General features: G+C 37.9%; 1 pseudogene; it reads left to right on the forward strand.

Moving 5' to 3' along the window:
- Positions 1-2053: 2053 nt before the first annotated feature.
- On the forward strand, positions 2054-3310 carry LOC138165572 (alpha-enolase pseudogene; annotated as a pseudogene).
- The last annotated feature ends 7432 nt before the right edge of the window (positions 3311-10742 follow it).

The following is a 10742-nucleotide window of genomic DNA, read 5'->3' on the forward strand; positions in this document are numbered from 1 at the left end:
CAGATAGAACAATAATTTTAAAATTATTTCTCCTGGATCTATCTTCCAGGTCAGTGGTTTTTCCAGTGATATATTTCACATTGCCTTCTATTTTTTTATTTATTTGGACCTGTTTAATAGGATCTTGATTTCTCATAAAGTCATTAGCTTACATTTGCTCCAATCTAATTCTGAAGCAATGAGTCTCTTCAGTGAGCTTTTTAGATTCTTTTTCCATCTGGCAAATTTAGCTTTTTAAGGCATTCTTCTCATTCTTCTCCTTTTTGAGCCTCTTTTGCCATCTGAGTCAGTCTATTTTTAAGGTGTTATTTTCTTCAGTCAGGTTGTTGACTCTTATTTCATAATTTTCTTGCATCGTTCTCATTTCTCTTCCCAATTTTTACTCCACTTCTCTTATTTGGTTTTCAAAATATTTTTTAAGCTCCTCTATGGCCTGTAACCAGCTCACATTTTTCTTGGAAGCTATTGGTGCAGGAGTTCTGACTTCGCTGTCTTCCTCCTTTTGTATGCTTTGAACCTTTTTGTCTCCAAAATAGGAGTGTAATGTCAAATTTCTCTGTTTGCTTTGCTTCCTTTGTTTGCTCATGTTGCCATTTTGTCCTCTGTATTTGGTTGTTCTTGCTCGCTATAATAAGCTCGGTTCAATTTCTTGCCTTTCCCTTCTCCTTCTTGGCTTCCTTCTTTCCCATTGTGATTTCCTATTTCCTAATTTCTCAGGCTGGGAGCTAAGGGCCTGATTGTTGACTTTGTGTGTTGTAGCCTCTGGGTGTCTAGATTGAGGCCAAGGCCAGAATTCTCAGTGTTTCCTCGAGTTACCCTGAGGCTTACAGAGTAACCTGTGGGCGAGGAGTGATCTGGCTGCTTCAGATTTCTGCCTCTGTGACCCTGGGCTACAGCTCAGGCAGGATTAGTAGCTGGTGGCTGGTAGCACTGGTGTCTCCAGATTCCCCTGGTCCTCTAAGGTCCATCTGGACTTGTGTTGTTAGCACTTGCTGGTTCCACCACCCTGGGCTTTGGGAGTTCTTGCTGGTTAGGTGAGGTGGGGCTTGTTGGGGCCCTCCTGCCCTTCATTTCAGACTCCTTACTACCTCAGTAACAACCTTTCTCTGTGGCTCCTAAGCCTGAGGGTATTTCCTCTACTTCAGGATTTTACTCTGGGTGGGACATTATTTCTAGATCAGGGAGGGGGAATCTGAGCAGCTAGAGTTAACTTAGCCATCCTGGCCCCTGGAAAATAATGCAGATGATTTTTAAACTTTCAGACTGTGGGATGATAGCCCCAGGAGAAGCTGCTGCCTCTGCTGTGGGCCCTGGGCTTTCTCTTATCCAGCTCTGATGGATCCTCCCTTCTTGTACTGAGATGCTGGACAGATGGCTATGAATAGCCCTTGGGGTAGGTGAGTCTGCAGGCTGGGGGCTCCTTCTCACTCCACTGTAGTCCATAGTCCACTCTCTAGTCTGGGCTGGTGCTGCCCAGCACCCCCCCTCTCCACCCCCAATCCGTCCCTTCTTCCCCCCCTCCACCCCCGGCTCCATGCTCCCCTGCCCAGACCCAAGTGTGCACTTGCCTGGGCTGGATTCTGCCACCCTCCATCTCCCAGTGGATTCTGCCACTCTAAAAATCCATTCAGATTCACTTTTTAAAGTTTAGTGATGGGATTCTCAGAGGAGTTTAGAAAAGTTATTGTTTCTGTTCTGCCATCTTGGCTCCACCTCCCTGTTTTCCTTATTTTTATACCACTTAAAAGAAGTGTTGTTAAAAGATCAAGTTTCTGTTAGCTTATGGTGTGGAGGGGAGTAGGGAGAGGGAGAAAGTGGGAAGAAAGAATAAGAATTTGAGAATAGATGTTATATGGTGTTTTCCCTTTTATCTTGAAACATAAAAAACACTCAACATCCGTAGTTAAATCCTTAAAAACAATATATTACTTTCAACTGTTCTCATAAATCATAAAGTAATATAGTTCCTATCAGAATACCAGGAAATATACAAAGGAAGTAAGTGGTATTATTTTCTTAATGTCTTTTGGAAGAGAGAATGGATTTGATTTGATTGGAAACTGTTGAAGTTGATCTCCACTGAAAAAGGTCAGTTCTGAGCTGCTGTGCCCAGAGGTGCTTCTACTGGTATCCATGAAGCCTTGGAGCTCTGAGACAATAAGACCAGCTACATGGGGAAAGGTGTCTCAAAAGCAGTTGAGTTCATCAGTAAAATTATTGCCCCAATCCTGATTAGCAAGAAACTGAATATTGTGGAGCAGGAGGAGATGAACAAATTGATGATTAGAGATGAACAGCACTGAGAATAAATCTAAATTTGGTGCAAATGCCATCTTGGGAGTGTCTCTGACTGTTTGTAAGACTGGAACTGCTGAGAAAGGTGTCTCCCTGTACTGCCACATTGCTGACCTTGCAGGCAATGATGAAGTCATCCTGCCCATCAGTGGTGACTCCCATTCTGGTAACAAGCTGGCCATTCAGGAGTTCATGCTCCCCTGTTGGAGCAGCAAGCTTTAAGGAGGCTATGTGCATTGGAGCTGAGGTCTATCACAAGCTGAAGAGTGTGATTAAGCAGAAATATGGGCAGGATGCCACCAACGGAGGGGACAAGGGTGACTTTTCTACTAACATCCTGGAGAATAAAGAAGCTCTGGACCTGCTAAAGCATGCTATTGTTAACACTGACTATAATATAAGGTTGTATTTGGCATGGATGTCGCTGCCTTAGAATTCTTCCGATCTGGGACATATGTCTTGGACTTCAGTCATTCAATCTGATGACTCCAGCAGACACATTTCCCCTTCTGAGCTTAGGGATCTCCACAAGAGCTTCATCAAGGACTCTCCAGTGTCGTCTATTGAAAATCCCCATGACTAGGATGATTGGGAAACGTGGAAGAATTCCACGGCTACTGCAGGTATCCAGGTGCTAGGGGGTGACCTCACAGTGACCAATCCCAAGAGTACTGAAAAGGCTGTGAATGAGAAAGCCTGCAACTGCCTCCTACTCAAAGTGAACCGGATTGGCTTCATGACTGAATCTTTCCAGGTGTCCAAGCTGGCCCAGTCCAATGGGTGGGGAGTAATGGTTTCCCATTGTTCTGGGGAGACTGAAGATATCTTTGTTGCAGACCTGGTGATGGGTCTCTGCCTTGGGCAGATCAAGACTTGTGCCGCTGTTGATCTGAGTGTCTGGTCAAGTATAACCAGCTTCTCAGAATTGAGGAAGGGCTGGGCAACAAGGTTAGATTTGCTGGAAGGAACTTCAGAAACCCTTGAGCCAAGTAAGCTTTGTGGCCAGGAGGCCTAAGAGCTCATTGCTGCCAGTCACCTCTGTAGGAATCTGCCCCTGTCCTAAGAATGGGCAGCACCAAGTACTAGAACAGTTTTGTTTTAGGGGCAAGGGTCTCTGCTGCTTAACTTCCCTCTCCCTCCCACATTTCTGTGATAGTCTCGCTGCTTTGTTAGAACTGCTTTATGGCAGAGATTACCTGATCATCTGGCTCTCTGTCAGCAGATCCTTAGTGGCTCCTATGTGTAGAATAAAAGAATTCGGTAACACCTCTACTCCTCATAAAATAGTAACTTGATTCTTTTATTTTTTGTAAATATTTATCCATTTCACTTAATATATTAGTTTTGCTGACAAATAATTGGACAAAATAGTTTCCATTTCTTGTATATTTATTGTGAATTCTCCTTTTTGATACTCACAATTTGATTTTCCTCTTTTTATTAGATTAGCTAGCAGGTTGTCTATTTTATGTTATTTTCAAAAAAGTATGCAACTTTTATCAATTTATTTAAAAAATCTCTGTTATGTTTTTAAAATTTCTATTTTTGTGTTTTAATTTTTGATTTCTTTCTTTTCTAGCTTTTCAATATATTTCATGCTTATTTTACTGATTTGTTCCTTCTGTTTTGTTGATGAAAGTGTTCAGAGATTTAAGTTAAATTTTCCCCTAATGATTGCTTTTGCTACATTACTTTGATACATTGTTTCATTAAAGCAATTTTTAAATGAAATTATCTATTGCTTTTACAATTAATATTTAGGATTAAATTATTTAGAACACATTTAGGCTTGAATCATTTCTTCAAATCCCCTTTATTTGTTATAATTTATATCACACTGTAGACAGTAAAAGATGTATTTAATGTTGTTGCTGATAGAGACCTATCATATCAAACTTTTGTAAAATTCTCTTTGGATTTTTAATTTCTTTCTTGTTTATCTTTCTGTTAGATTCTGGCTAGTTTTGTGTGGGTCAAATGAAGGTCCCAAACTTAATATAATTTGGTTATCTTTCTCTCTGTAATTCAATTTACTTTTTCTTTAAATATTTACATGTCATATAATTCGGTACATATATATATATATATATATAATATTGATTGTATTTTATTTTCTCTGGTGCCTTTTATCATTAATGTATTTCACCTCCTTATCTCCTGGCAATGTTTAATTTTTACTCTTGCCTTGTCTGTGATCCTGGTTGATACTTGTAAAAATTTCCTTGAAGCATAATAAAGTTGGACCTATCCTCACATTTTAGCCCTCCAGGAATTTTTATATTTCACATTTATTTATTAATTCATTTATTTTCATAAAATGTATCATTGGATTCTACTTTGGAATTCATCCAGCTACTTTTCTGTATGTCATTTGTGAGTTCATCACATTTATATTCACAGTTTTGATTGTTATGTATTCCCTTATATCATATCCTCTTAAAGTTTTCCAATTCTTCCCCTCCTCCTACCTCTTTACAAAGAAGAAATTTCTAAGAGGAGAAAATTCTCTGATTAACACTAGAATTCCATAAATAAAGTGGCCCAACCACACTCATCTTTTCTCTTCCCGTGATTTCTGATTCCTTAACTTTCTTTGTCCTTTGTATAATCGGTCATCTGAAGTTAAAGTTTGCTTTGCTTGTGACTATGTCCTTCTGACTTCTTAACAGTCTTTTCAAGCTGAATGCATTTTTACACTAAACTCTTTGATTTGTGTGCCTGTCTTTGCTTGATAAAGATAAGAGTAAGGTTCGTGAAATGCCTTCTTTCCACCCCACCCCCCGCCCATGCTGCCTCTCCTAATACATATTCTTCCTAGAAATTATGAGACCTAAGTTTGTCTTAGTACAAATATTTTCCCTCCCTTTTCTTTCCTCTCTTACGTCCTATGGTATGGAATAACACTATTTCTAAGCCCCATGTTTGTCTTTTCTGACTTGCTCTGTGATATTGAGTCTGAAGGTGCCCTTAGAGTCTGAATGCCACAGCTCCTACTCTACTACAATTATGGATGAAATATCTTGGACTATACCCACTTTTGACCACAATTTCTGACTTCTAACTCAAGTTTTGGTAACCTAACATGGATCTCTGACTACTTCTCTTTGCATAATCCTTGATCAGGAATTATCTCTATCCCTTTCTATGATCCTGACATGCCTCTGTTGGATTCCAGAGCTCATGCTGGATTTATGCTTCCTGGATGGTCCTTCAGAGTGTGATTCTCAAAATTGATCTCCATATGCTAGGATGCTAGGGAACTTCTGCCTTTGAGATTGTGGATGCATGTCTGGAAATGAACTGGCACTCTCTTTGCACTGACTCTGGGTGCCCAAAGGCTTTACTTGCCTGAACCAATCTCCTGATTGATTGATAGGAGCTGTTTCTGACCCTTGCTGCTGCTTTGACAGGGTAGGGTTTGGATACCATTGGATTCAGGCCCTGCTTATGGGAACTTGCACTAACTTCTGTCTCCCTTGGACTGTTCCCTCTTCAGGACATCAAGGACTGGATGGAGGAGCTTACTGGCACTTCTCTTTGGTTTTCTTAATCTATTTCCATCTAGTACATTGATAAAGTTTTACTGGGTTGTTTATGGAAAAGCAGAGTTCTTTTGAGGCATTTCAGTTGCTAACCTAACCAGCTTTATTTTGTTCACAGGATTGTTTCTTAAAAAGGATATGGTTAATAAACCATAAGGCACCCTACAAATATGGAGTATTATAATGGTTATTATTCATGGATCTCAGAAAACCGTTGTTAAGTGAGACTTAAGTATCTTCTTTGTGCCCATTCTAGCTTTTTAATAAAAGAAGTTTCAGTTGACAATGAAGAAACACAATTAAATATAGAAAAGTAATTCAACTGCTAATCAAAAAAAGTCTGTATTAAGGTTTCATCATCAAGTCACTGCCAGTGTTAGTGCTTTTAGCAACCTAACATTTGGATTTTAGATCATTTTGTATTAGTTCACTCTAATAGAAAACACTATGCTCAAGACTGTTTGCCTGAGATACAAGATTTTTATGATATTTTCTTGGCCTAGTTTTCCAGGATATGGAATAAACTGGTCAGTTCAGCCCCATATTGTACATAATGCTTTCTGAATATGTCCACATTTCTCAGATTGACAATATAAAATTTGTTTTCTGACTGTGTCCATCTTTATTCTTTCACCTTTCTTATCTTTTTCAATTAACTGGAATGTAAAAAAAAAATTACAAAAGCCCACATGAAATTACACTGGATAAACATTAAGATAAACCATTTGGTAGAAGTAAAACTTTGAATGTGACTGTTATTAACTGCTAATTATACCTGACCCAATAGCACTCAATAACATATGCACCATTGGTATATCATATACCATACTGACTCCAAATCAAGAATTTAAACTTTGCACACTGAACATTTCCTTTTCAGTAATGTTAATTAGCTAATTTTGGAGGCACAAATAAGATATAGTTGGGGCAAGGCTTTGATATTTTATTTCAAACAACAGGAAGATGATTGCCTTCAAAAATAATGAAAGATTTGAATCTAAGGATCTAAATTATAGGTGTTGAGTTGTGAAGAGAAGTGATATCAGTTAATCCCTATTTGCATGTCCCAATTAGCTAAGTATTAATCAATTTCCTATATAAATGGAAATGAGGATACCGGGGCTCCTTTGGTAAGATAATGTTTTTCATTAACACAAATATGACCTCCTGACATTTAATGTTGGAGGAAAAAAATCCTTGCCCTTTTCATATTAAAAAAATCTATTGATATTATTTCTCTGTAGTTATAAAATCTGGGTGGACTCATGCTTTTGTAGTAGCAGTTTTTTCCCTCTAGAATTTCTAATAGTGTAAAAAAAAACACTGAAAAGAAAAGGTTGGGCAAGGATTAATATTTGCACTCCTATCCAAAAAAAAAAATTTAAAGTCCAAGCCTGTTTGGTTATATTAAATTACAGAAGAGCAAAGGGAGCAGAAGTTGAATAATTCCAGATGTGTTTTCCACTTCAGTGACTCAATATAATTTTTTTAATGGTCTAGGCTATAGGTCAATTAAATGGACCAGATCAAAATAGTAGAAACATAGTAGTTTAAAATATGCCTCTTCAATAAGTGGACCATTTTCTGCTAAAGACTTTTATAGTATCTTCAACATGAGAGATCAATTTCACACAATCCAGAGCTGACACCTAACATGAAAATTCATGGCAGCAGGAGTAAGTAATGCTCTCACCACCTTTTAGATTTTATCCCCTGGGATCAATTTTTTCCATGGCAACCTGACACTGTATCCTCACATTGCCATATCCAGAAATCATTCAAATTTTTATTATCTAAACATTGGGAATGAATTCAATATAATCATGATGGTCTTTTAAAAATGGGTCAAGTGGGCATTAGGATAGTCAGTGATATGTAATGTCTGTTTTTTTTTTCTAATTTTTCTAATTCTAAGTTTTCCTTCTAATTTGTAACCAATTCTCTACCTCCAAATACTCCTTAATATACTCATCTAGGGGAGTAGTAGCTTTATTTTCCTTTTTCTACTGTCATTTATTCATTGGATTACTTTCTAATATTATTTTGAAGAAAATGTTCAAAAGATAATGCAAAGATAAGTGACCACTTAAGACATTTACAGATTCAATGACAGGCTGTAGAGGTAAGATTATTTCACAATGTCATGTGATTGACGTGGTGGCCAATTAGAGCTGTTATTTTTCACATTAAGAAATGGTTGTATTTTGTAAAAACCTTTTCTGTATCTATTAATATGACATAATCATATGATACTTGTTGATTTGTTAATATGGTTATTAAGTTTATTATTTTTCTCTTATTAAACCTACCCTTCATTTTTGATGTAAACCTAATTTGGTCATCTTGGAGATGTTGCTTTCATCTTAGCTAATATTTTATTTAAAAATCTTTGCATCTTTATTCCTTAAGTTTATTGGTCTACAGTTTTCTTTTTTCAGACTGCTACAAAAATAAATATGAAATAAAATATGAAAAGTCCTTAATCGATTTGAGAATGCAAGAGAATACACTCTACAGAATGTATATTAAAGTATCTTGAAGATATTCAGTCATCTTCACCCTATTCCTTGCATTCAATTCTATTCTCTCTATTCACATAATGACCATCCTACTTTCAGTGACCTCATGCCTTTTTGCCTTTTTCCTAAGTTGTCCTTCTTAAGTCCTTTTCAATCTAGCTTGTATACAGCTAAGATTCTTATGGCACATCTTATTCCATTATCCACCAACTCAGAAACCTCTAATAGTTCCCCATTATTTCCTAAATACTTGTCCTGACATTCTAGGTCATCTCACATCTATCTAGTTGCCATTTTTAGCCTTACCTCATATTACTTTCCTTCATCATTCCAGCCAAACTGGACAATTTTCCATCTCACAGTCTTGGCTGCTGCGCTCTCATTTCCATTCCTGCTGTCATACTGTAGCAGCAAGCACCCCAAGCGTCCTCAGGGTCGCTGCCAATACAGGTTCTTAGATCTGCTTTGTTAAAGGAAAGCAACTCAAAATGGGTTAACAAGCTTACTTTAATCAGTCAGACATATATCGTTTACCTTGTTCAGGGGAAAAGGTCAGCACCCCGAACTTCAAAGTACACAGACAGAATTATCAAGACAGAAACAGATCTAGTAGACAGATTTCAAACTGTCCAACCATTACATCCATACCCAGTCAACATCTGGGTTTCAACATCTGGGTTTTTTCAAAGCCGGGGAGGCTCTGGACAACGGCTTCCCAGAATCCATATCAAATCACAGAACACTTCTCAAAGTGAGCCCCAAAACAAAGCTACACATCAGGGCTTATATAGCCTTCTCCTGGCTCAGAGAATGTAACAACCTTATTGACCCACTGGCCAATCAAAAAATATCTACTGAAAAACAAGCCTCCCATCCCAGGCTTCAGGTGCACTTTAGCCTAGGGGCAGGGAAGATCTTCCAAATTTGCATTCCCATTACACATACCATCTTCCATTCCTGAATTGGACTATTTCTCTTTTCCCTTTCTCTCAATTTCTGTATCTTGACATCTTCCATTCTTTTAAGGTTCAGCTCATGTGCTAACACCTCCATTAAGCCTTGCCTGACTACTACAGATGAAACTGATTTCTCCTTCCTCAAATTTCTCATAGGTGATTGTCTGGACCTCTAATTTGCATTTATCTTCCCTTCTATTCCCACCCTCCCCCCTTTTTGTTCTTTTTATATCCCAGTGCTTAGTACATTCCTGGCACATGGCAAGCACTTAAAAAAGCTTGTTAACTTGTTGACTGATTGTTCAGGTACTAGGATAGAAGACTATTAGTTTTTAGGGGAAAAAATGTTCTAGCAGTAGCAGCATTGGGTCAGCAATATTATAATCAAAGACCAGAATTTTCAGATGTATTAAGTATAAACACTGTTGAGATATGAAGTATAAATATGGATAGGTAACATTATCATTTTCTTCCCTCTCATAATCTATCTTCCACAAACCTGCCTGATGCATAGGTCTGCCCAGACCTCTATTCAAAAATTTCGGTGGTTTCCTCTTGTTTCAGTGACAAAACATAAATTCCCCAATATGGTTTTTAAGGCCCTTTACAATCTGACTCGAATCTACCTTTTCATCCAGAGAGCTACTGTGTTTCAATGGGGACAAGCACTGTATTTTAAATCAGAGGACCTGGGTTCAGATCCTAATGCTTTCAGAGGCCTATGAGACCTTGGTCAAGTTGCTACCTTTCTCTAGGCCTTGGTTTCTTCATCTGTGAAATGAAAGGATTTGATTAGATGACCTCAAAAGTCTCTTCCAGTTCTAAACCTATGATCTTTTTTTTTTTTTTTAAGCAATTGAAGTTAAGTAACTTGCCCAAGGTTACACAGCCAGCTTTTTTTTGTGTGGGTGTTAAGTATTTGAGGCCGGAACCAATCCTGGGTCCCTGCATTCTTACTTACTGCGCCATCTAGCCACCCCAAACCTATGATCTTTTATCACGTTATTTTCCTGCCTTCATTTTTTTTCAGCCAAACAAGCTGTTCCCAGAACTTGACATTCCTTCATTCATTATGCTCATGATGCCTCTCTCCTCATAGTTAGCTCTCAGATTACTTAACTTCCTCCAACGCTTAGCCCCAAGCTTGCCTAATCTTCCCAGTTGTTAAAGCTTTCTTCATCCTCAAACGTCTTGTATTTATTTATCTGTGTATATGTTGTATACTCCTACCCACACTAGTAGAATGTAAACTCCCTGTAGACCCTTTAAATTTTTTCTTTTGAAATTTTGAGTGCCTGACACTTACTTGGTGGTTAGTATATGTTTACTGAATTGAACAGAACTTTAGATTCTCCTTACAAAATGCTTGACTGACATTATCTCATTCTAGTCTCACAACAGCTCTCTTGAGGTGGATAGTAAAAGAATTA

Source organism: Petaurus breviceps, unplaced genomic scaffold, assembly GCF_028583685.1.
Source record: "Petaurus breviceps papuanus isolate PSGF00001 unplaced genomic scaffold, PetGlider_PUasm1.0 213, whole genome shotgun sequence".
In the NCBI taxonomy this organism is placed as follows: domain Eukaryota; kingdom Metazoa; phylum Chordata; class Mammalia; order Diprotodontia; family Petauridae; genus Petaurus; species Petaurus breviceps.